A 21,039-nucleotide genomic window follows, 5' to 3' on the forward strand; every position below is an offset into this window, starting at 1 on the left:
TGTTTACCTCTCTATTAACTTTCAACTCTGAATCATTAAAATCTTAGGTTAAAATACATAATATTTATTATTTGTGACCAAATTTCATTTTTTTCAAATTGAGCCACACTGCAGGCCTACCTAAAAACAAGTGAGGTGCTGTAAAAAGAAAGGGGGGAGGGGGTACGCAGTCCCGGTTGGCGCTAACAATAAACTTTTACGCACTTCCACTAGTAATAAAAGAGCAATATAGATGCTTTATTTCACGAAAGCTAATACTGTTCGGCGAAATACGTGTGCAGAAGGCAGACGTCTGTTTGGAGCTTCGGCTGCATTCTCTCCAGATTCTCCACAGATTACAATGATGTCTATGTATTCGACGTTTCTGAACACATTAGCTATTGGCGATATGTAGACAGCAAATGTAGTGCTCCTGTACACTAGTGCATACAGCAGCCTAGTACTATGCGGTCGTAAACGAAGTTTACTAATCCAAGGGGTTGCATTAGACGGGTAGCGCTGAGGAACATGCTGAGAACGACCGACCGGTTGTTATCTCTTCATATTCTGACGTAACCTGCCTGTTGGTAGTAGTGCCCCTGTGGAAATCAGTTAGTAGGCATCCCATTCATCACTTGTGCATGCGGGACATTTATAAGTAGAAAGTACGGCGCTCGCGAGCCGACCGGTATGCTTCGAATAATTCAAAATCACTCACAAAGTCAGAAATGTCTAAAACATGCAACAGGCCAAAAGCAGTTGCGGTAGACACACACATGGAACACAGATAAGTGAATGGATAGCCGACAATATACGGGCAAATGTCCTTGTCATACCTCACGACTTTTTTCCTATAATAAAATACTGTATTTTGTGTCTTTCTTTTAGGCAATAGGCTATTCACGAAGTTTACTTTTAATGAATGAATGGATTACTGTAGTTATGTCATTTAAGTGTACTTGAGTTATAATTTTGAAATTAAGGATTATGTTATTACTAACATCGCTACTATGGTTATTTATATTATTTATGTTACTTGAATTTGTAATTGTAAGTGATACAGATGTATACACTTCAAGTCGTCAAGTGTAATGAGGACCTTGACCCTAACTTCGCCACTAATAAAGGCATTAATTATCTATATATTTATCGTATTCATAATTTTCCACCAATTATTCGGTTAATAGCATTCTTAATTTTTCCTAAAGACCTTTCCGATATGAGTCCGACTCATTGGCTGAATGGCCAGCGTTGAGGCCCTCGGTTCAGAGGGTCCCGGGTTCGATTTCCGGTCGGTTCGGGGATTTTAATCGCGTCTGATTAATCCCTCGGACCCGGGGACTGCGTGTTTGTGTTTGTCCCAACAGTTTCCTCTTCATATTCAGACAACACACTCCCAACCACCACAGAGACACGCAATAGTGATTACATCCTTCCATATAGGGTTGGATTCAGGAAGGACATCCGGGCGTAAAACACGGCCAAATCCACATGTGCTATACAGTTCGCACCCGCGACCCTACAGATGTGGGAAAAGCGGTAGAAGAATAAGATTTTTCCTATATCCGTAATAATAATCGTATGGCCTCAGCTACCGTGTGCAGACATTTCAACTGGACGCCATCTGGCTGTCTGCTCGTCAATTTCGACGTTCTGTTTTACCCTAGCCGCACTAGATGGCAGACCGAGTAAACCGAAACTTTCTTGGGCGCCTATGGCTGAGATTTAATTATTTTTGTCGGGTAAACACCAAATGTGTCACCAGAGATCTTTTACATACCGACATCATACGACATGAAGTGTCGAATGGACATTTTTTCCGCCCTTCAAAAATCCGACTATCTTTGCCGGGTTTGAACCCGATATCTTGGGATTCGGAGGCCGACACTCTACCACTGATCCTCAGAGGCAGCTTCCTATACCAGTAATATCATTCAATACCACAAATATATGAAAACAAAATATTGATACTGAAATATCGAATATCGATATTTACTGATATCGATACTATCGCAAAATCCGACTATACCTACACCAGGAGAAGAAAGTCATCGTCTGGTCTAGTGTAGTGCTCCGGATATACAATGTCAGATGTGAGTGTATTGAGAGCGCGACTGTATGGCGCCAGAGGTCAACAATTAGTTGACCCGCGCCTCGTAGACCCTTAAACTAAACTAAGCCCTCATAAAAACAGTCGCTTCTCGTCTTACAAACACGCTGAGCCGCGCGCCGACATGTGGCCTTGCTTAACGCTCGTTCCTGATTTGATCTGCTGGGTTCCATGTTGCCAGCAAATCCCATGTTGATTTATTGTCGACTAAAATTAGGTTATCCCAGATTTTACAAAATAGACCGCGCGACGTCTTAACAGATAGGTCATCAGCTCGTTGCTCTTGCTTCGCTTATGAACGGAACACCAGACTGGTTTCATGCATACAGTGGTGTTACGTGGCCAAACAAATTCGTTTGTGCGTATTATTATTATTAACAAATACATCGCAATTGGGAAATATCCAGGTGGTAATGACCACTTACAGTAAACAACAACAACAACAATATGAGTACAACAAGCAATTCCATGGAAAGAAAGTATTACAAAAAATATATTTCTTCTTCTTCTTCTTCTGTTTACCGTCCAGGGTTGGTTTTTTCCTCGGACTCTGCGAGGGATCCCACCTCTACCGCCTCAAGGGCAGTGTCCTGGAGCGTGAAACATTGGGTCGGGGGATACAACAGTCGAGGATGACCAGTACCTCGTCCAGGCGGCCTCACCTGCTATGCTGAACAGGGGCCTTACGGTGGGGGGGGGGGATTGGAAGGGATAAACAAGGAAGAGGGATGGAAGCGGCCGTGGCCTTAATTGAAAAACCATCCCGCGATTTGCCTGGAGGAGAAGCGGGAAACCACGGCAAACCACTTCGAAGATGGCTAAGGAGGAAATCGAACCCCACTCTACTCAATTGACCTCCTGAGGCTGAGTGGACCCCGTTCCAGCCCTCGTACCACTTTTCAAATTTTTGTGGCAGAGCCAGGAATCGAACCCGGACCTCCGGGAGTGGCAGCTAATCATACTAACCACTACACCACAGAGGTGGACACTATACTACTTTAACGTTCTAAAACCAGCATCATCATACGCAAATTCATCTTCGGCTTTTCCTGGTAACCTTTGTGCGTAAAATAAGAACTATTACATATTATTTACGGCCTTAGCCGTGTTGAAACACCGGATCCCGTGAGATCTCCGAAGTTAAGCAACATTGGACGTGGTCAGAAGTTGGATGGGTTGCCACGCGCTGTTGGCGGGGGGTTAGGGAATGGAGGAGCGGAAAGGAACTGGTCACCCTACCGCACGTAAACTCCGGCTCAGGAACACCTCTGCGGAGGTTCGGACCTGCCTTCGGGCAGTATAACCCTTACCTACATATTATTGACTGTTAACACGTGTATGCTCTCTTCATATCATCAGCTACTTTTCCACACAATTTTATGCTTACTGCAACATTTGTCGTTGCGTGAGACACGTTTCTGTAGACCCTCGTCGGAGAAATCTGCCGCCTGCGATATAAACCACTTCTGAATCGGCGTTTTACAGTATTTCGTCGTCGGCGTGAAAATGCTTGGCGCCGAGGAAGTTCTTCAGACACAGAAGAAGGTGGTAGTCAATGGGCGGAAGATCAAGGCTGTAGGGAGAGTGGTCAAAATGCTGCCAGCCAAAAGACTGGACGATTGTTTGCGTTTGAACAGTGCTTACTAACTACCGTGCCTTTCTCCACCCGTAGAAGTTTCTAAGCGGCAAGCGTTTTCATACTGACGACGAAGTAAAACGATGTTCCTCTCAGACTGCTATGACGAGGGTTTATTGAAACGTGTCTCACGCAACGGCAAATGTTTGGATAAGCATAAAATTATGTGCAAATTTAGATTAAGGTATTATTATTATTATTATTATTATTATTATTATTATTATTATTATTATTGTATATCCAAATCAGTTTGGAACTCTATTTTACATAGTATACCAGGGTTATAGTAAAAATGAATTCATGTATCTAATCGGCAGAAAATGAAGTGGATGACGTTAATAAAATATTAGTAACAGCATGGCTTGTTAAACAAATGATACAGGGGTTTTGATGATGCAGTGTTGCAATAATTCAAATGAGAGTTCAAGTCATGCCTTCTTCTTTCAAATGCAGCACATTCAAACAGTAGGTGGTCCACTGTTTGTGAGGATCCACAGACACACATGTAGCCATCGGGAGGATTGATCCAAATCGATGAAAATAATAACCAAATTTGCCATGACCAGTCAAAAATTGAGTAATTTCAAAGCTTGGCACCAACAAGTTACTTTGCAAGCGGTTGAAAACCTCAGGGAAGAATATTTCTCTGGTGACTTGGCCTCTAGTGGAAGAAGTCCAAATGTTGTTCCATTGATGGATTACTTGCTTCTTTATGATGTTTTTAGCGTAGCTAGGTGACGTTTTATCATAAGTAATTTCCAATTTCGAAATTAGATGTAGCCGCTGCTTTTGCCAGAAGATCAACTTTCTCGTTTCCAAATATTGCACAATGACCGTGAATCCAGTCAAAACAGATGTGCGGACTTGGTTGAACTGTGGTTTGAAAAGAGGCATGAAAAGGGAATAAGTCAAACATATATAGTGGTTCATATTTTATTGACAAACGGTCCTTAATTAAAAAATAGCCCTCCTATGTTTTAATTTTACTGGATTTGGTATCTGCATTTCAATTTTTAAAGTTTAATGTTTAACATTTTAATATTTAAAAATTTAGTTGTTGTGTTCATAAACATGTAAATTATCAGTAAATTCAAACTCAATTCAATATTCTCACTCACACACACACACACACACACACACACACACACACACACACACATTTTCTCTCTATTTCGTATTGAAGACTTAGTTTATCACAGCGTAAATTTTATTTGAAAACAGCTACTTGTTCACTGTGATATATTTCGTTATTCCGTTCTTTTTTTGCTGCAATGACGTTCATTTTAATATAAACTGGAGAGCGGGTTTATAGTAGCACAAAACAGGCTGGGTAACACACACACACACAAATATGATCGTACATGGAGGTATTTACGTCAAACTTTGTGTCAAAATTATAGCTTAGAATTTTAAATTCAGTTTGTACCTGCGTGGCCCAGGTTAGATGTCAAGCTTCTACATTGTGTCCAGTGTCTCCATGTGAACTTCATGCGAGATGGGAGATAGATAATGTCTTTATTGGTGGCGAAGTTAGGGCTCAAGGTCCTCTTTTACTTAACCACTAGAATAGTGTACATTACAAACACAAATCACACAAAAACTGTAATCATAACTGGAGTACCCGCGCTGCTTCGCTTCTTTCGTTATAAATAGGTCAGATAACTTGTCTTGATATGCCTCTCGCAGTCATATTGTTTTGCCTGCCCTCTTCAATGATTTTATGAATATATAATACCTGGTACATCATAACTGATTCATTCGTTATGTGCTGTATAACACTTAACACGTTCAAGCGATCTTGCCCGAGATAGTGCGAAGCACAATTTGCCCTTACTGAATACTGTTTCTTGTATGTAGACATCCACCTTTGCAAGAGCTTGTCCCTGCGCTTTATTACTGGTAATGGTCAGAAGGCTAGTCGACTTGATACCTTCCCGTCTGTGCCCACTTCGATGTTTCCTATTAGCAGCATGTAAGTTTATTAGGAACGTTCTTTATATTGAGAAGCTGGGAAAAATATCTCCCTGATCAGAGGAAGTGTTGACAGGCAGTAATCAAACATGGCTGCATACAATCACATTATTAAGGATAATAATGGCGTGTGGCCTCCGGAGAGGCCAGGTGCAGGGCTTTTGATTTGACTCCCGTAGGCGACCTGCGCGTCGTGATGATGAAATCAAGTGGCGTATGGCTTTTAGTGCCGGGAGTGTCCGAGGACATGTTCGGCTCGCCAGGTGCAAGTCTTTTGATTGGTCGCTCGTAGGCGACCTGCGCGTCATGATGAGGATGAAATAATGATGAAGACGACACATACACCCATCCCCATGCCAGCGAAATTAACCAATGGTGGTCAAAATTCTGGACCTTGCCGGGAATCGAACCCGGGACCCCTGTAATCAAAGGCCAGCACGCTAACCATTTAGCCACGGAGCCGGACATAATGAGGATGAAAATTACTTATCATGAAGACGGCACATACACCTATTCCCCGTGCCAGGTGAATTAACCAATTATGGTTAAAATTCCCGACCCTGTCGGGAGTCGAATCCAGGCCACAACGCTGATCATATACTGTAGCTATGGAGCCGGACATTGTTAAGGATGAAAAATCACTTATATCACTTATGAAAGTATTGGTCGCTTAGCAACCCGCTAGGTACAGAATGTATTGCGGGTTAGGGTAAGCCTTCATCTGTAAGTATTGGAGTGATCATATAATGATTTGATTTTATGATTACTCAAAGTTGGCTGAACTTAGAGACCTATCAATGCCTCATGATTCACCGGCAGGTAATTTTGGAGAGAATACAACAAAAATGAAGCAAATCGATCCAGTAGAACAGACGGACGGGTTTGCCAAAGCTGTTTTTAGTAAACTGTTTTAATATAGCGGTAACAATACTAATAATCAGGCCTAGGATTTTGATGGCATGTCATCTTTTAATTGGTTCAGAACAGACAGTGCTAACTTGTACAGAAATTCTGATCATAATTCCCACACTGTAGAAATGCTAATTTATTACGTAATTTTTGTCATATTTTGGCCATTTCGTATTTTAGGTCATTTTTTTAAATTATACGTCATTTTTTGGTTATTTTACGGAATTTATTAGAACATTTTATACTTTTTGAATAATTTTCTTACATGGTTGAGGATTTTGAAGCATTTACACGTGTGGTATTTAATATTATCGCAATTTTAAGTGAGGGTGAATTCGAAGGCTTGAGAATCTTCACAACGCTTTGTCAATCTGGGGACTAAAAGAAACTTTGTTCACCCCTTACTTCTTCGAAATGTCCACACTCCAGGAGAGAGAAACTCCCTCCTGAACATTCGAGATTTTTTCCTGAAGACGCTGAGCAAAGTTCTCTGCGAAACGTAAATAATTTCACCTCGTTTTCTTGTTATGGCAAAAGACCGTGAGCTTATTATAATGTCGAAAACATAAATGTAGGCTGCACAACTTGATTTGTAAATTGATTGTAAAATTTTATTTTAAATTTGTCATTTTTTTTAAGTTTTTGGATCATTTTACTGCATCTTTGCCGTCATTTATAGAAGTTTTTAAAACATTTTTAGGTCATCAAACTCCTGGCTCTGGTAATAATGTTTATAATCAGTGCTTTTTTTCTCTGCTGCACCTTCTTTTCCCAAGTTCTTTAAGAAAGAACATGTTTCATAGGTTGGTAAGGCTGCCGGAAACAGGAAGTTGTGTTCACTTTTCGATTGTCTCCTATGTCAGACCATCATTTCCATATCCGCTCTGCAACATGCAGGTGCTCACGTCAGTTTTGAATGAGTAGACTAGGTGGTAACTTATAGACAATGAACAAAATACGGAAGCATTTGCCTGGTGTGAAAATGGGAAACTACGGAAAACCATCTTCAGGGTTGCCGACACTGGGGTTCGCACCCACTATCTCCCGGATGCAAGCTCACAGCTGCGCGTCCCTAATCGCACGGTCAACTCCCCCGCTGATCCTGTAAAATACGAAACTAGCACAGAAAATACACGTGGTGAAGAGGATCACAAAACCAACACCGAAGATTCTCGGGGTCAAAAGGAAGTACTGACCATGCCGACACGGTATGGCCGTTGGCAAAACCACTTCGAGAATAGCTGAGTTGACCCCATCCCAGCCCTCGTACTAATTTTCAAATCTCGTTGCCGAGACGGGAATCGAACCCGGTCCTCAGGGGGTGGGTGCTAATCACACTAACTGGCACACCATAGAGGCAGACAAAAAGGGAATGGAGCCAATGGCTCGTTCTCTTCCCAAGAGGTCACCCATCCAAGTACTGACCACGCCCAATTTTCCTTAACTGCGGTGATTGGACGAGTACCGGTGTATTCAACATGGTATGGCCGTTGGCAGTGAGAGGGAACGTTGCCTAATTTTCGCAGGTAGAGAATTCCATGACCTGGACGCAGAGATTACGAAGGAGCGGTTGTAAACAGCAGTGTGTTTGTCAGGTATGGCAAGAGAGTAGTGATGGGATATTCGATTAATTTTTCTGAATCGATTCATTTGATTCCGTTCACGTTAGTGAATCGATACAGTGATTCGATTCACGGCACATTGGAGTCACCGTTCCTATTGCATCTGTGTAGTGTGTACTGATAAGACAGCAGCAATAACATTCAGTACCGAGCTCGATAGCTGCAGTCGCTTAAGTGCGGCCAGTATCCAGTATTCAGGAGATAGTAGGTTCGAACCCCACTGTCGGCAGCCCTGAAAATGGTTTTCCGTGGTTTCCCATTTTCACACCAGGCAAATGCTGGGGCTGTACCTTAATTAAGGCCACGGCCGCTTCCTTCCCACTCCTAGCCCTTTCCTGCCCCATCGTCGCCATAAGACCTATCTGTGTCGGCGCGACGTAAAGCAAAAAAAAAAAAAAAATCAGTGCTTTGTGCTGCCATCTGGTCTTCATTCTATGAACTGCTTTCCTATGCATCATCTGCCTTTCAGATTCAGGTTTCTCCTGCAGCCATCTCTTTACAACAGCGCATCGAGGTTTGATATTACAAAACCTTTTCCCCAAGTGATAACTCCATTAAATAAGTATATAGAATTAGGTGACAAAAATATCTATAAACACAGTCATTAATGATCTGCATTTAGAGCTGTCGCCCAGGTGGGAGATTGCCTATCAATTGTTTGTCTAGTCTTTTCGTGTATTATTTCAAAGAACATGGAAATTTTATTGTATTCATGGTAAGTCTCACTGATCCGTGATTGCGTACGATTCTTTCAGTGTGCCGAGGCTCTGTAGGTCTCGCTGCAGGGGAAGTTCGGCTCCCCGCCAATGTCCATTGTGCCGATAATGAACCGTGTTAGTGCTGTGTCTCACTGATCCGTGAGTGAGCCACTCAGCACTGTCTGCTGCTAGTCTGCTGAACCGTGTGCCGTGAGCTCGCCGTTCCTGTGAATCGATTCACTCGGACACTTGAATAAATCGATACACTGCTTCGAATTATATACTCATTAGCCAACACTACAAGAGATGAGCCGCATCTTGTATTGTGGGAGAAGTTTTCTCCTGACAATTTAATTCCAATAACACAGTATGGACTAATCATTAATTTATCATAGCTCTGAAGGTGTGTGACAGGTTTCACCTCACCACTATTTAGAGCTCCATGTGACACTCGCTTGAAATCGGATTAGCCGAGTAATTATTTACCGCTCGAAGTGCTCGTGGGGTCGCTCATTCAATATTAATCTAATATGGTTTACAGTAATGACTACAAAACAGTTTGATCAGGCTGGTTTCACATTCACGTGAGGGTGATGATAAGTAGGTCCTGACCGAGCTCGATAGCTGCAGTCGCTTAAGTGCGGCCAGTATCCAGTAATCGGGAGATAGTGGGTTCGAGCCCCACTGTCGGCAGCCCTGAAGATGGTTTTCCGTGGTTTTCCATTTTCACACCAGGCAAATGCCGGGGCTGTACCTTAATTAAGGCCACGGCCGCTTCCTTCCAATTCCTAGGCCTATCCCATCGTCGCCATAAGACATATCTGTGTCGGTGCGACGTAAAGCAAATAGCAAAAAAAAAAAAAAAGGTAGGGCCTGGATGTTTATGACCTAAAATGTATTAAAAGATGACAATAAATATTTCCGAAATCTTCAAAATCTTGCCGATGTTTAATAATAATTTGTCCGACTCGTTGGCTGAACGGTCAGCGTACTGGCCGTCGGTTCAGAGGGTCCCGGGTTCGATTCCCGGCCGAGTCGGGGATTTTAATCGTCTCTGATTAATTCTTTTAGCCCGGGGACTGGGTGTTTGTGTTTGTCCCAACACTTTCCTCTTCATATTCACACAACACACTACACTACCAACCACCACAGAAACACGCAATAGTGATTACATCCCTTCATATAGGGTTGGCGTCAGGAAGGGCATCCGGCCGTAAAACAGGGCCAAATCCACATGTGCTACACAGTTCGCACCCGCGACCCTACAGATGTGGGATAAGCGGTAGAAAAAGAAGAAAGAAGAAGAATTATAATAATAATTTCGTGTGGCTATTTCTAGCCGAGTGCAGCCCTTTTAAGGCAGACCCTCCGACGTGGGTGGGCGGCATCTGCCATGTGTAGGTAATTGCGTGTAATTGTGGTGGAGGATAGTGTTATGTGTGGTGTATGAGTTGCAGGGATGTTGGGGACAGCACAAACACCCAACCCCCGGGCCACTGGAATTAACCAATGAAGGTTAAAATCCCCGAGCCGGCCGGGAATCGAACCCAGGACCCTCTGAACCGAAGGCCAGTACGCTGACCATTCAGCCAACGAGTCGGATGAAAATATACTTATAAAATATAAAACATTCAATAATTAATAATATTAATTTTATTATTATATTTTGAATTTATTTGTTTACTCTCGACTCTGCACAGAATGAAAATAATGAATGCCACATTTTGGTGGGCGATCAGAAAGAATTACGATAGCAAATTATATAAGTTATATTTTAAAGTTTTCAGATAGGAACGATCTTCTATTTTAACGCAACATTGACTTGTAACGAATCATATTTCTCCGTGAATTTTCGTGTTTTTGCCATGTTTTTAATGTTTTTATTCCATTGTCGCATACCGGGTTTCATTCGTCTCAAAGACAGTTTTTTTTTTACATCTCCTAACTGTTGTCTGTAATTTTGCTCAACATTGCAGGATGTTAATGGGCCATACAGTATTTGAAATACGTCAGATCATTAGAGTTCAATTGAGGTTCACTATTCTGTCGCTCTCTATACAGCTTATCCTCCTAATTCACATCAGTATGTATTTCTAAGGAATTGGAAGAAATTAGACAACAATTACGAGATGTAAAAGATCCGTCTTTGAGGCGACCGAAAGCCGGTATGCGAATTTGGAATAAAAAGAAAAAAAAATATGACAAAAAACAGGAAAATTCACGGGGAAATATGACCAAAATATGAAAGATTACCATCAATTTGAATCGCACGCTCGGAAGTAATAAAGTTACCACATTTTCTGGAAAAGAAACATTTTCTCGGCCAATCCGATTGCAACCATCGTTGTTAACATAACACGAAGAGCATCCCTGTTTTGTTCGTCGGTATAGTTCTGTTACATTCTGTATATCAGCTGTGAAGAACGGGAGAGAAGGAGAGAGAGAGAGAGAGAGGATGAAGAGGTTCTGGGAGGAGATGAAAAAATCCAAACCAATGAAAAACTTCCGTCGGTCCTACAGAGGCTGTAACGAAAGAAGAAGAAGAAGAATCGTGTACTATACAAACGGTAAAACAAATCTTCTCTTGAGCAATTATCTGATGACGAAGCACCTAGAATTTTCGTTCACTCCTTTCCATACCTGCCAACTTTCCCGATTTAGGCGGGAGACTCCTGATTTTCGACAGTTTCTACCGCCTCCCGATTATTCTATTATTTCTACGGATTTTAGCTTATTTTTTAGTGAACTTTTAGCATTTGTTTTCAAATCCCGCCATTTCAGCTTTCTACGCAAGTGGCCGAAAGTCCTTCGCTCATGGGCCGCTTTGAAATGAAAAATATCCACGTTTATTAATAGGAGAAATGCGCGCGAATATCCGATATTTATTGAAACATGTGTATCGCGACGCATATATCGAATGTCAATCTCTCGTTCTCGCGTGTTATGTTCCTGTTCGTTCGCATCAGTCTACTCGATTCTAGAGACTAGTTGCTAGATTTGGAGTCATTTTCTGACATGATTTCAAAGATAGCGACTAATGACTTTTCTAGAGATTTTAGGAGCCATTTCGAGATAATTCTGGCGAGTTTAAATTTATTACTTGATAAAAATAACACTGCGCTTCTCATAATCGTGCGGGCGCATGATGCAATATATTAATCTATGCATTTTCTAAGTACGTGACTGCATGACTGATTCACACGTGTGGAGCATGAATTCATAGTATTTTCGGAAGACTTATCAGAGACCGATTATCTCACTCACATACTTCCTGTGAGGGAATACATAAGTATAATTTTTAGCCTTGTAGCCTCATTTAACAACAGTCGTGTTTTGAGATAATAGCATAGTACTCCTGTATTGTGCAAAACATGTAGAATAAACAGTTTTGATCAGTTGTATCTCCTGATTCCTCCCTATTTTTCCTGATTTTCATATCTAAATCTCCTGATTTATGTTTTTTTTAAAAGTTGGCAGGTATGATTGATGAAACATAGTGACAATAAAGCAAATAACCATGTGATTTGTTCAAAAGAGTCCTTGTGTTCTTGTTTCACGTTTGTTCCGGAACACGGTGAGCTCGTGAAAGTGATTTAATTTCGAGACATTCCATTACAGGCTACTTACAAGACGTGTATAATATCGATAAGTTAACGGCGACCATTTCTAATTATTAAGAAGCAGGTGTGGCTGTCGCAAGCCGACTATAAACCAGTCTCTAAAGGCCTCGCTCGCTCTAGCCTTGATTGGGCTGTGAACACACACTTGAAATAGTTTCAAAGTGGTCTCTGGTGGAGCTAACCAAGACCCGTCATTGCTGCCAGCCTGAATAATAATTATTTAGGGAAATCACCCAACGTTATGAAACCAACCAGTATCTCAGTATATGAAGATTAACTTACCCACGCAGCTGTGAGCTTGCATTCGAAAGATGGTGGGTTCGAACCCTACTGTCGGTGGTGCTAAACATAGTTTTCCATGCTTTCCCATTTTCTTGCACAATTTAGCCACTATGTGACTATACCTGGCCATTTCGATTATGCCAACGAGAGGAACTTCTAACCCCAACTTGGCAGATTCGATCCTGGCTCAGTCCGGTGGTATTTGAAGGTGCTCAAATACGACAGCCTCGTGTCGGTAGATTTACTGGCATGTAAAAGAACTACTGCGGGACTAAATTCCGGCACCTCGGCGTCTCCGAAGACCGTAAAAGTAGTTAGTGGGACGTAAAACAAATAACATTATTTTATTATTATTTAAAGGTCCGCCTTTGTCACAATTGTCAAAACAATTCAAAATCTAGTGTATTTACTTCTTCTTCTTCTTCTTCTTTACCTGATTACCCTTCAGGGTCGGTTTTTCCCTCAGACTCGGCGAGGGTCCTGGAGCTTCAGACTCTGGGTCGGAGTACAACTGGGGAGGAAGACCAGTACCTCGCCCAGGCGGCCTCACCTGCTATGCTGAACAGGGGCCTTGTGGGGGGATGGGAAGATTGGAAGGGATAGACAAGGAAGAGGGAAGGAAGCGGCCGTGGCCTTAAGTTAGGTACCATTCCGGCATTAGCTTGGAGGAGAAGTGGAAAACCACTTCCAGGATGGCTGAGGTGGGAATCGAACCCACCGCTACTCATTTGACCTTCCGAGGCTGAGTGAACCCCGTTCCAGCCCTTGTACCACTTTTCAAATTTCGTGGCAGAGCCGGAAATCGAACTCGGGCCTCCTGGGGTGGCAGCTAATCACACTAACCACTACACCACAGAGGCGGACTAGTGTATTTACTAATACATCAAATACATGTGTATATATATATATATATATATATATATAAGTATATGTTTCGAGAAGTAATATTATTTTCTTCAGCTTACAGATTGAAATCACATGCTTGTAATAGACCTTATTTTTTTAAATATGCCCTAACATTAAAACTAGTTAAAAATAATACAATAAAACATACAGCCCCGAAGGGTCATGGCCTGCCAAGCGACCAATGCTTATCCCGAAGGCCTGCAGGTTATGAGGTGTGGTGTGGTCAGCACGACGAATCCTCTCGGCCGTTATTCTTCGCTTAATGGACCGGGCGGCTATTTCACCGTCAGGTAGCTCTTGAATTGTAATCACGTACGCTGAATGCACCTTGAACCAGCCCTCAGATCCAGGTAAAAAAACCTGACTTGCTGGGAATCGAACCCGGGGCGTCCGGGTAAGAGCCAGGCACGCTTCCTCTACCGCGGAAGCGGTTATATATTTATATCATTTAACATTTTTATTCTTTTAGATTAAGATTTATCTCTTTAATTTATGGCAAGAATTAAACGTATTTACGTGGAAGAAAAAAGTTTTTCTCTAGTCCGACTCCTTCGCTGAATGATCAGCGTTGAGGGTCGCGGTTTCGATTCCCAGCCGGGTCGTGGATTACATCCCTCCATATAGGCTTGGCGTCAGGAAGGGCATCCGGCCGTAAAACAGGGTCCGGCGTGTGCGACCTCATAGCTGTTGGAAAAGCGGCAGAAGAAACAAAAAAAATTTCTCTACAACTTCGTGCACCAAGATCGCCCTCCCGCTTGTCCCTGCCCCTGTGTGACCGTAACTAATGGAAGCACGAGCTTGTCCCACAGTGCTGGCAGTATATTGGATGGCTCCTATTATTAATAAGAATAGCTGTTAATATGCGAGAGGCGCAAACCTCCCTTTCCCTTTCGCAACCCTTTTGTACACACGTGCAATGTCACCACATGTCATCCTTATTCACACAAATAAACGGACCGTTGAATGTAACTAGATTCACGATGCGACTATAATGATTTAAAACGAAAACAATCATTTCTACTATGCGCAGTCCAATCCAACATTCCCATTAAACCTTAGCAGACAAGCATAATACCAATGGGGCTTGGACATGGGTATCATCCCTGTCACCTGGTATTCGACTCACCTGCACCATCCTGCATGTGTACCGGACTTGAATAATGTAATCTTCATCTTCTTTATCTGTTTACCCTCCAGGGTCGCTTTTTCCTTCGGACTCAGCGAGGGATCCCACCTCTACAGCCTCAAGGGCAGTGTCCTGGAGCTTCAGACTCTGGATCGGGGATACAACTGGGGAGGATGACCTCGCCAAGGCGGTCTCACCTGCTGTGCTGAACAAGGGCCTTGCGGGTGGATGGGAAGATTGGAAGGGATAGACAAGGTATAGGGAAGGAAGGGGCCGTGGCCTCAAGTTAGGTACCATCCCGGCATTTGCCTGGAGGAGAAGTGGGAAACAACGGAAAACCACTTCCAGGATGGCTGAGGTGGGAATGGAACCCACCTCTACTCACTTGACCTCCCGAGGCTGAGTGGACCCCGTTCCAGCCCTCGTACCACTTTTCAAACTTCGTGGCAGAGCCGGGAATCGAACCCGGGCCTCCGGGTAATCACACTAACCACTACACCACAGAGGCGGACATAATATAATCTTAGAATGTGAAAAATACCACGTAGCGCAGAAAGTGGTGGACTCGATTCCCAACAAGTGTACCAGAGTTACTTTCCTGCAGCGAACAGCGCAACTACACAATCGTAGCACAGTTCCTACAAGTTACATAGTGTATATATCGACGACTAGGCCGCATCTGCGGTATAATGATCAGTATGATTAGCTGCTACGAAGGGTGAAACGTGGTCCACTCAGCCTTGGGAGGGAGGGGGTTCGATTATCACTTCAGCTATCCTCGAAGTGGTTTTTCGTGGCTTCACACTTTTCCTCCAGGCAAATGCCGGGGTGGTACCTAACTTAAGGCCACGGACGCTTTCTTCCCTCTTCCTTGTCTATCTCTTCCAATCTTCCCATCCCCCCACAAGGCCCCTGTTAAGCATAGCAGGTGAGGCCGTCTGGGCGAGGTACTGGTTATCCTCCCCAGTTGTATTCCAGATCCAAAGTCTTACACTCCAGGACACTGCCCTCGCTGAGTCCGAGGGGAAAACCAACCCTGAAGGGTAAACGGATTAATTAAGAAAGAAAGAAAGAAAGAAAGAAAGAAAGAAAGAAAGAAAGAAAGAAGATTTCGAAACTTGATCTATGCATTCGAAATTCTCTATTTTATATGGAGGTATAGAATACTTTCTGTTTTTCACTAGAAGAAGAAGAATCGTATGGCCACAGTCATCCGATTACCTCTGCCGGGTTTGAGCCCGCTATTTTGGGATCCGGAGACTGACACTGTACTACTTTTCCACAGAGGCAAATGTTTTCCCCATTGATCAGCTTGATCTATATTCATTCGTTCTACACAGAAGTAGAACAGGTTTTACTAACCGGTGCATTTCGTACATAGCACAAGCGGTGCTCTTTTTAAATCACGCCGCGGTGATCTTCCGGGAAAACAAAAGCTCTTTCATTAACAATATCCATTTCTTACGAGGAAGAATCCCTTTGTTTATTTTATAAATCGGATTATACGTTTAGCTTTAGGAGTCCTCACACATGGTTTGGTTACCAAGCAACAGCACTCTTCGTGTCTCTCCAGGGAGTGTTTAAAGAGGCCATGTGTTAATGGCTTGTGTGCATGTTATAGGCCCTATCCTGCACTCAACCAGCCAAACCCTTCGCTAACAAGTGCCCCTTTCATCAGCACTCCCCCCGGGACACAGACCACAGATCCACTGCTAGAGGAGTATAACAGCAGGCAACGAAGTCCTGATCAAACGGCTGATTCGAATAATTTAGGGACATACTGTAGACTCTTTTTCGTCTGCATCTGCTCTAGAACTATAATTGAATAAGACAGAGGCGGTTTTATGTGAACGTGGTAGTTAAATCTAGCTGTCCACAGTAGATGTTATACACTGGACGAAAATGAGAACATCTGGATGTTGTCGTGGTTTTTGTGTGTATAGACTGGTTTGATGCTGCCTCTTTGCTACCCTCATCGACTGCATTGCGCTCGCCTAAGATCAAAGCTTCAGGATTGAACTTCAGTGCAATTGGTAGAGATGGCAGCGCTACGTTATCTTGTGGTAAATATTTTCGCAGCCATATTTGCCATGTGTGTGTCAATGAGGTAGAATAACATAAAGAGGCGGAAGTGCTGCCTGACTGAAGCTAATTGAACGAACGTTCGCCATGTTTTCACTGATCAGATAAGCAAGAGGGCATGGCTGTCTAATGACGAAAAATGTTGAAAATGCGCATTATAAAATCACTGGTGCAAAATTAAAGACCGAAAGCTTAGAGCATTAATAATCATAGCGTGCGAATAGCGCCACTTCATCCATATTGCGGCGCGAGGCCAACATCACGATCACCTGATTGTAGGTTAGTTCAAAAACGATATTAGGAGAATCTTCATACAGTGACATACGAAGAGGCCACGAATTCGGAACACGAGCGTTATCCCGCTTGGCTATTGTTGTTAAGCGTAAACAACCGTGGACATAAGTGAGTATTTATGAAGGAAGTCCTTAAATCGAAATGGACCTATGTTAGGTTAACAATCTCATTCTTATTATATTTTTAAACGCATTGTATCTCCACGATTACCATTATAATAGTTTAATGTATTTAATTAATTATTTATTCTTATATTATTGTAGAAGTCTTTCTCGTGAACAGTCGAGATTTTCTTCTGAAGACGCTAACGAAAGTTCTCTGCAGAGTTTCACCTAGTTTTCTTAACACCGCATAAGCCCTAAAACCCATATCATGTCTACAAGTACGGGCCGTCAAAGCATCAATGGTAAAATTAATTTACTTTTTCCTACTTGTTTATGGTCGCAATAATACATCGAAGGCTTTCAGCGATGGACGGATGAGAAAGGGCTAGGATTGGGAAGGTAGCGGCCGTCGGTAAGCTCCACAATTTGCCTGGTGTGAAAATGAGAAACCATGGAAAAAAATCTTTATTACTGTGTAGCCAAATACAGTAGAGACAATACGCGACACTCCGCGAGATATCGAGGGACAGCGATTAGAGCTCTGTCTAGCTGAGTGACCTGAAATTACTGATTCTGTCATAAGAGCACGTGTATTCGTTTGTGAAGTTTTTGGCGTTATTTATTCGTTTGCAGTAAGTTGACATAAGTAAATAGTAGCACGTGTCATTCCTGTATATCTCCTCTCAGCATGAGTGGAAAGATATGTGCTGTGTTTGGCTGCAATAACTATGAAGTACAGAAGGATTCCCGGTCTTTCTTCCGTTTCCCTCGTGACAAGAAAATGTAAGTAACTATTGTGTTTGCATATATATTCTTCCAGTGACTTCCCAAACTTCTGACCTGCGCGACTCATATTTTAACTGGCTTAAAATATAATAAGCTTATTTTATTATATAGTGCAGCAGTTAACCTTCAACACCGATGTGTTGTTGTAGGTGTGATCTGTGGGTTTTGATTTAATTCAGGAAAATGCATATGTATATGAGTGTAGCTGGTTGTGTTCCAAGTTACCCTATTTGGAATGCCGTAATGCGTTATCAAGCACTGAAGAAAATATGAATGACTTAAGAAATCTACATATTTTGTTGAAACAATATGATGATGCAAATTTGCTCTACCCTAATGTAATGGCAAGTATTGCTTTTAGGAAAATTTTGAATGTTTTTGAGGCTAAATTTATATATTTTCTTTCTGTTACTAGGCTTCAAGTTAAGAGGAAAATTTTTCCAGGTCTAAAATGTTAATTCATTGAATCATGTGTGTAAGGATGTGCCAATATTTTTATTGACAAGTGTCTTAATATGATGATACAATGTTTTTTTTAATGAGAAAGTTCAGACTGGAATGCTAAAGCTAAAAAAGTAATGCATAAACGAAAGACTAAGTCCTTTCACAGCAGTCCATTTCACATCTTGATTATATGTCTTGATTATATGCTTTACGTCTCACTAACAATTTTTACGGTTTACGGAGACGCCGAGGTGCCGGAATTTAGTCCTGCGGGAGTTCTTTTACTTGCCATTAAATCTACAAACACGAGGTTGACGTATGTGAGCATCTTCAAATACCACCGGACTGAGCCAGGAACGAACCTGCCAAGTTGGGGTCAAAAGGCCAGCGCCTCAGCCATGACTTAATTCTGAATGTCTTTATTTATCAATTACTTGGGTAAGGAAACCTCCGTTTTTGATACTTACATTAAGTTTAGTTTTTTATGTCTCGTGGTTTTAATATGTAACTAGTCAAGTTGACAGCATGATGAGCCATTAAAAAAAAGGGAATAGGGCGGTGATATTTGCTTTTTAGTGGATAGCTTTACGTCACGAATACTATAGTTTTAGGATCCGGTGTCGTCGAGCAGTTTATTGAAACTTCGTTCTTATACAAGCGCTTAGGGATACATAATTTGCATTTAGATTGTTCTATGTTTGGAAACAAAATGTGTTCATTTCTTTGAGTTGCGGATATTAGCTGCCATTGTGAATAACGCGCCGTGCACCCGCCACAACGAAGTCGAGATATTTCACGATGCTAATGAAGTGTGAGCAGAGCAGCAGACTTAGTAAATAACGCTGTCAGCGAGATGACGTCAGCTTTGGCACAAAACAACTTCCTGTTTAGTATCGAGCTTGTAGTCCAGACATGGCGTGGATACAGCAAAACGGTGGTGTTAACCTCTCTGAGTTCTGCGGTAGTAGTCTCTGTGAGAAAATATTATTTCTGTCTCCAAAATTTTTCTGCTTCCTTTGCAGAAGTTATCCCTCACAGTAGCTGTCATTTCCGTTCAGATTTTCAACTGCTACATCACGTCCTGGGGTGAATGCCTTATGTGCAAACAGGGCCGAATCAGCTCTTTCTTGGGCCACCCACAGGAAGAGAAATGTGATGCTCCCTATCACCAGTGTTTAATAATAATAATAATAATAATAATAATAATAATACTCGCTTACCATCTGACTAAAAATGTCTATAACAAAAGATCTATATCTCTGAATGCAAAAATTAAACACTATACCAACTGTTATCCGGCCAGAGGCTCTATACGCAGCGGAATGTATCGCCATGAACAAAAAAGGCACGATGGAGAAATTGGAGGCCAAGGAAAGAAAGATTTTGAGGAAAATCTTAGGTCCAGTCAAAGACAACGTCGAGTTTAGGAGACGGCACAACCAGGAGTTGTACTCGCATGTGGAGAAAATAACCGACGTGATGCGGAAAAGGAGGATTACTTTTTATGGACACATGGCCCGAATGAATTCAACACGGTTAACCAGCCGCATTTTCACTTTCCTCCAAGAGAAAAAGGCAAAGGGGGCATGGTTCAGTGAGGTACAGAAAGATCTGCAGGAGATTGGGATCTCATTTGAAGATATCCAGGAGCGTATCCCACTTAAGAACAAACTCCAAGAATATCAGAGTTTCCTACCAAAGCCGAAGATGAAAACTGGAAAGGCATGGACGGAAGAGCGAAAGGAGCAACACCGTATACGAATGAAGGAGTACTGGATCAACATTAAAGCTCAAGGGAAACAGTTGAAATGACGTGGTCCTTAGTTGGCCGAAACGAAACAACAATAATAATAATAATAATAATAATAATAATAATAATAATAATAATAATAATAATAATAATAATAATAATAATAAGATACTTAAGGAATCTGCAGAAAAAGTGGGACTACAGATTTCATTTGAGAAAACTAAATTCTTCTGTTCAAAGACAGATATCACGAGCCTGAGAACAAAATACGGTAAAATCGACCGGGTCTCGTACTTTAAATACCTCGGAGAATTCATCGAACCGACAGGCCTTGAGAAGATCTCACAGCAAAACCGTCTCCAAAAAGTCAAGAAGGCATTAGGGTTAGTTCAAGACATCTACAACAAAAAATGCATGTCAAGACAGACAAAAATTCGGCATTACAACACAGTCATAAAACCAACAGTCCTTTACGCAAGTGAAACATTGTCACTTAACAGTAAACAAGAATTAGAAGAAATAAAAAAGCAAGAGAGGAAGATCATCAGGAAAATCCTAGGAGCAAGATATACCCAAGATGGTTACAGGCTACAATCAATCAAAACAACAGAAAAAGTTTCAAACATTGAAATTGACATTAAGAAAAGACGAATGAAATTCTTTGGACACCTCACAAGATTGCCCGAAAATCGACTGTCAAAAAGAATATTAAATTATGTT

At 42.0% G+C, this 21,039-nt stretch overlaps 1 protein-coding gene and 1 pseudogene across 1 annotated transcript in view; one reads left to right on the forward strand and one right to left on the reverse strand.

Moving 5' to 3' along the window:
* The window catches only part of LOC136881827 (neurogenic protein big brain), a 342,022-nt gene that overhangs the window by 202,071 nt on the left and 118,912 nt on the right, over positions 1 to 21,039 (forward strand). The gene's annotated exons all lie outside the window — the stretch shown is intronic.
* LOC136882482 (5S ribosomal RNA) lies at positions 7,982 to 8,100 on the reverse strand (annotated as a pseudogene).

Source organism: Anabrus simplex, chromosome 10, assembly GCF_040414725.1.
Source record: "Anabrus simplex isolate iqAnaSimp1 chromosome 10, ASM4041472v1, whole genome shotgun sequence".
NCBI classification, from domain to species: Eukaryota; Metazoa; Arthropoda; class Insecta; order Orthoptera; family Tettigoniidae; genus Anabrus; species Anabrus simplex.